A 6,956-nucleotide genomic window follows, 5' to 3' on the forward strand; every position below is an offset into this window, starting at 1 on the left:
CTGCCCCGACATGACCATGGGCAACTTCCTTAACCTCTGGGAGCCCAAATTTTTGTTTCTCTATAGAAATGTGATCATTTTATATCTTTTGAATAGAGAGCATAACTTCTACCTCATGAGATTATTAGAATTAAGTCATGTATGTAAAGAACTTAGCACATGAAGGTACCCATGCAGTAAGTGGGTGCTAAATGCGTAATGACAGAGCATTAAATAACAAATTAAAAACATTTAATAACAAAGCTTAACATTTAATAACAGAAGAACTACTCACTTTTAATTTAGATTTCATCATCTTCATTGGAAAATGTCTTAAAACTAGGGAAGTCTAAATAAACCTTGTCAAAAAAGTTGATACTTCAGATATGTTTGTCACATATGACAATTTCTAATTGTTTTTGGTGTTTTTAAGTTTCCAGGCCCAGAAGAATTAGAATTTATAATTTAATAATATCCAGGGAATTTTGGACAACAGCATTGAATTTCCAAGGAGAACTTGGATAAATGTCTTAATTTTAACAGGGGCAGAGGTGGACTCTGGGGCCATCAGACCAATTAAGAAAGAAAATGCGGACACTGAGCACTAAGTGAATCGTGTGATACATGGAAACACTGCAGAGGATGAGTCCAGCTCTGTGGATACGAGCAGACGCACTGTGGTCACTTAAGGAAGAAAGAGGTGATCGACTAAAACCAGCATCAGCTTGCTCAGGAAACACATATACCACACTCATCTCCACTCTTTAGTGGAGAATGTTAAATTAATGAGGCTCTAAATCAAGAGCCTTGGAGCCATATTCACGGCTGCCACAGGTGGGTGGACGGCCCATCCACAGGCACCTGGGGTTGAAGATGAGGGTTGAAGAAGGGCTCAGGGTGGAGGACCCCGTGATGAGGACCAGGGCACAAGGAGCCCAGGTCCGAGCTGGCCATGGGGCACACTCACAGAGCTGGATGAGCAGTGTGGCTGGGTTCTGAGCTGGAGATCAGCGTGCTGAGGCTTGTGGGCGCTGGGCCCCGCGGGAGTGAAGGAAACAGACTGGCAGGAGAGACATAGAACTAGGATGCAGCTGCATGGACACGTCTGAAGCTGGGGTCACCCTTTAGAGACCTGTGTTGGGGCAGGAGCCAGGCCTCTGTCTGCTCCCCATGAGCCAGTCAACCTGCATGCCTGGGATCTGGGGCTGCCCCTGGGTAAGGTGGCAGCCCTCAGCAGAGGGCAGGGTCAGGGGATCCGTCCAGCTCTGAGCCTGCAGCAGCTGAGGGCAAGAGCATCTCTGCCTCAAGGGTATTTGTGTGCCCCAGTGCCCTGTGCACCTGGCCTAATGCTGGGCTCCCCAGCACCTATGGCCCTCCTAGGGCTACAGCACGACTAGAATCAGAGACAGCACTGGTGGTGGTAGGAAAGTCACAGGCTTTTGCCAAGAGATCAGCATTTTGCTAGCAAGTTATTTAACCTCTTTGAGCTTCAAGTTCCTTCTGTGTTTATAGAATACTTAGGGTGAGCACCTAGCACTAAATTTAACATATGGTAGGTGCTTAATAAATGTTAGTTTTCTTCCCCCATGAACTCCAGGAAGGGTGCAACCTGCAAGTGGGAATCAGCTGACTTGAGCAATAGAAAGTAGGATACAGGGCTTGAAATCAGCTAGGTTGAAACACTCACAGGAATGTTGTACTTGCAGGACCAAAGGGCTGCACCGACACTTCCACTAACTGGGATTCAGCTCAAGAAGAAATGTGCATATGGATCTGTGGATGAACCAAAGCTTGAGTTCTCAACAAAGCTGTTAAAATAAATAAACAGACATTATACAAACAAGAGAAATATCAGCATGTTGGATGGTAAGTGTTAGAGAGATTATTATAGCTGGGAATGATGGGGTGAATAAAGACGACAAAACTTAACCAAGATAAAGGTGAAATATTTAATATAGGTCCAACTCAACTTGCACACTCACACACACACACACACACACACACACACACACACACACAAACATACCCCAGCAAAGAGAATAAAAATAGCTTAAATTTACTGAGTACCAAGTGCTTCTCATGAGCCAAGCCCTACACTTGTGCTTTACATATTATGCAACTAGATGGCACAAAGTGCTAAACCTGTTACATGGGTGACTTCACTAATCCCCTCAGCAAACCTGTGAGACAGGAACTTTTATTACCGTGGATTTTCACAGAGGTGAACTGCAGCTTGGAGGGTAATAATTCTGCCCAAGGTCACACGACTTGGAGGAGGTAGAGCCAGGAAACAGCCTTTCTGAGCACCTGGAAATGTGAAACTCATACACATGACCACAGCACCATGCTATCTTCCCAATGTGAGAGAGAAATAAAGCTGATACATAACAATTGTGTGTTATATCATTTGACACCCACATTAGTTGGGACATGAGAATTGCAAGTAAAGAAAGAAAAAGTACCCAAACAGGTTTAAACAAGAGAAAAATGAATAGGCTTATATAACTGGAAGTACAGCTGTAGAATGGCATTGAGGGTTGACTTAATCTAGTGGCCTTATTTCCTTATTTATTTCCCTGTAGATCTTGCTGTTCATCCTCCTCTGATGTAGGCTTCATCCCAGGTTGGGGTGACATGCCCACAGCAGTTCCAGGGCTCACATCCACAAATGAAAAGTCCAGACAGAGAAAGAAAGGGTCACTTCCAATTCACCCAGAAAAATGAGGAAGAACTTTCCCAAAAGACCCAGCCCATCTGTCCTTCCATCTCCTGGGCCAAAGTTATTCATTAATGAGTCAAGAACCTGGGATTACCTTCAGACCCATTAGGCCACCCCTGGAATTGTGAGTGGAGTCAGCATCCCTCGGGACACACGGGCTTCCTGGAGAAGGAGTGGATACCTGAATGAAAGTAGGGTAGAGGAAGGACAGAATGGCTACTGCTGGATGATCAACAATGTTTACAATTCTCTGAGGAATTAATTCTCATTCCCTTTTTGTGGATAACCAGTGGCTTCTAACCAGTTCTTTTGAAAATATTTGTGATTTTTATCTTGACCATAGACTCCACGTGGGCCAAATGTGTCACGTGGGTAATACAATGTCAATGTCGAATTCATCCATAAGAGTGGCCAGGTCAAGAGAAGGCATAGTATTGTATTCAATACCAGCCCAGTCATATCAGGACTGCAGTATCAGCTCCAGATGTTGCATTTTGAGAAGAATATTAAACAGCGATGGTAAAGAATGTGGAAGTATAACATAGTCATAAGTGTGAGGACTCAGCAGGTTTAAATCCCAAGCCTGCTCTTTTCCCCTTGTGTGGTCTTTAGCAACTTGGGTGAACTCCAAGCTTCAGTTTCCTCATCTGCAAAATGGAGATACTATAATATTTACCTTGCAGAGGTGCTGGAAAGTTAAGTCAGACAGAATTCTACACATGCCCAGGAGCATAACATTTACTCAGTATCATGGTCTGCAGACTCTAGCTTCTGCTGAATGTGTTCAGTTCAAGAACTGCTTAGAGTCCACATGCCCCTCCAAAAAAAGAAAAAAAGAATTGCTTAAAATGCACCTGTGGTTCCAGCTACTCAGGAGGCTGAAGAGGGAAGGTCGGTTGAGCACAGGAGTTCAAGGCCAGCCTGGGCAACATAGTGAGATCCCGGTCTCTAAAAATAAAAAATTTTAAAAAGAATTGCCTCCAAGGCCCTATGGACTCTCGGGCTCTGCCCCTAACCCACTGTAGACAACAATCCCAGATAGACTTCCACAGAAAAACAAACACCTCCGCCATCCGCCCCCCACTCCCAATTCCTATTCACACAGGCCTTTTAGTGGCCGTACTAAAATTTTGAGGAGATGGACAGGATTCACTTCTAGAGAACCCTAGCACCTTAAAATTGAATACTGGGCATTCTTGTTTTCCTTTATTATAAAATAAATACATTGTGATGAATTCAAGCAGTACAGAGGGTCCAAAGAAAAAGCCAAAAGTTTCTCTCTCACCATTTCCATTCCCCAAAAGTAGCCAGTGATAATATTTTTCATGTATTTTTCCAGAAATGTTGCATACCTAACAAAGAAGAAAATCTAGTATTCGATATGTCCTTAAAGAAGGCAGGGGACGCAAACATTCCGTTATTCCTGAAACATGAACTTTAGTCTGCGAGCCAAGGTTCCGATCCTGTGTTCCTCGGGGGAAAGGCACACACGCAAATAATCAGTCAACCAAGAAACGTACAATTTTCTTCCAGTCCTAGGTTGAACAATGCAGCTCTTTTTATCGCCTACTACCAAATTCAGTTTCAGTTCAGGGCTCCCTTAGCAAATCTAAGACTCCCACTTGGCGACGGCTGCAAAGGGGGTCCCTGGACAAACGTCTCTGCCAGAACTGCGCCCCGGCCCGGTGGCGCAGGCGGGAAGCCAGCCGGCGGCCTGCACGCGTCCGGAGCCGCAAGTGTCGTCGCGACCAGAGGCGGGCGGGAGGGCCGGAGGGGCCGGGCAGGCCCGGGGCAGCGCCCGCTGGTCCACGGGGCAAGTGGGCTTCAGGCGCCAAGCGGAGCGTTGCTGCGCCCGCCCGCGGGCGGTGGGGGACAGGACCGGGGAGAGGACGGGAGAGAGGACAGCGGCCGTCCGAGCTCCGCTGGACGCGGCTTTGCGGAGGAGCCTCCTCATTTCCTCTGGCGTGCCCCTTCCCTGCTCCGCCTCCACTGTGCAGACCCCGGCCTCCCACTCACGGTTCCAGAAACAAACCATGAAAGCACGGTGTTCTCGTGTGTGCAGGCAGGGACGGAGGTTGGAACATGCGAAGGCCCTGCTCAGATTCCAAAATTCGGGGTTTTTTTGTTTGTTTGTTTTTTATTTCGGCATATTATGGGGGTACAGATTTTAAGGTTTCAATAAATGCCCTTTCCCCCCTCCCCCCCACAATTCTGAGTCTCCATCATGACCATCCCCCAGATGGTGCACATCTCACTCATTATGTATGTATATACCCGCCACCCGCCCCCCTCCCCCCTGCCCAATACCCTATTACTGCAGTACCTATGTGTCCACTTAGGTGCTGTTCAGTTAATACCAATTTGCTGGTGAGTATATGTGGTGCTTGTTTTTCCATTCTTGGGATACTTCACTTAGTAGTATGGGTTCCAGCTCTAACCAGGAAAATATAAGATGTGCTATGTCACCATTGTTTCTTAGAGCTGAACAGTACTCCATGGTATACATATACCACATTTTATTAATCCATTCTTGGATTGATGGGCACTTGGGCTGTAAAAGATCCAATGACACTCTACAAAAAAGACACCTGCACTCGAATGTTTATAGCAGCACAATTCAAAATTCAGGGTTTTTAATTCTGCGATTTCCATGATTTTTAAGGCTCGAGAGTGTGGCAAGTACGTTTTTGTTTGTTTTGTTTTGTTTTGAAGACTTGGCTCCCACGTGGCCTGCGGCCTGGCTCCCTGGGGCTCGGAAGGCGGCCCTCCTTCTCGGCAGCCTCCTGGGAACCGAACCTGCGACGTGACGACGTCTCCGCTCTCTGCTGTGCTCTCCCTCCTCCCATCATTCTCCTACGCGGTTGCCTTCACTTTTTATCCTCTGGCACCTTCCCATTACCAAGGTCACTTTAAGCCCTCTGAAAAAAGATTTAAAACATTGTCGGTGTGTTAAATTGAATTAAATTTGGCTTAAAGGCTTCTCTATACCACCAAACTGCACTCTAACTTAGCGAGTAAACTGCCAAGAGCCTGGCTCAGGAGCAGCCTTGGCGGCAGGGGCTGGGCTCCGGCTACCCAGCAGCTGAGTCCTGATGGCAGGAGGCAGCTATTCACACTCCGTGCAAGACCGGAGCCACGAGCAATGGGAACCGATGGAGCTGTTTCTGTGACTCACGTCATTTTCTGTATGTCACTTCCTTTTCTCCAGCTATAAATATAATCCCCACTTATGGTGGGATGGAGCTTTCTGGACCATTTTTGGTCCAAACTTCTGCCCAATTCTGGAATTACAATTAAAGCCAATTAAGATCTGCATGGCTAGATTTATTCTAATTTTGTCTTTTAACAGTTTTTACAATCTGAAATGTCTTCTCCGGTCAAACTATGTCATAAAAGTAGAAGGGAAGGAAGAAACGATATGGAGGATCCTAAAAAAATTAAACTTAGGATTTCCATATGGTCCCGCAATGCCACTTCTGTGTATATAACCAAGAGAATTTAAAGCAGGGTAGTGAAGAAATATTTGCACATCCACGTTCTTGGCAGCATTATTATCACTGAAAGGCAAAAACAACCTGTGTATCTATCAATAGATGAATGAATGAAGAGAATGTCCTATCTCCATACAATGGAATGATATTTAGCCTATGAAAAGAGTGAAATTCTGACACATGCTACAACATGGATGATCCCTGAGAATGTTGAGTGAAATGAGATAGGCACAAAAAGACAAATACTACGTGATTCCACTCACATGAGAAATCTAAAGAAGCTAAACTCTTAAAAGCAGAAGCAGAATCATGGCTGTTGCAGGCTGGTGGGGCCGGGAGTGGGGGCAATGGGAATAGAGTTTCAGTGGGTATAGAGCTCCAGTTCTGCAAGACAAAGAAATTCTAGAGAAGACACTACTAAACTGTAAACTTAAAAATGGTAAAGGTGGCAATATTTATTTGGACTCTACCTCCATTTTTTTAAAAAAGTAGAAGGCAGTGGAAGGCTGCCAGGAAAATGCAGTGAGCAGTAAAGGCATGTGGACTATTAAAAGGTTGCACTTACATAGGTTTGAGCCAGAAATATCCTAGTTACTCTCCTGACTTTTTTTCCCTCTGCCATTTTCTCCTGTAGGAAGAGAGGATTGCCAAGCGCCTGACTCATGGTGTGTGGCCACCGCCAGCTATTGGCCACACCACCCTCATGTGTTTTCTCTGCTTCTGTCTCCTTTCTGAGATCTCCTTTCTATTTTTGCCCCTCAACCACT

Source organism: Microcebus murinus, chromosome 7, assembly GCF_040939455.1.
Source record: "Microcebus murinus isolate Inina chromosome 7, M.murinus_Inina_mat1.0, whole genome shotgun sequence".
Taxonomy (NCBI): Eukaryota; Metazoa; Chordata; class Mammalia; order Primates; family Cheirogaleidae; genus Microcebus; species Microcebus murinus.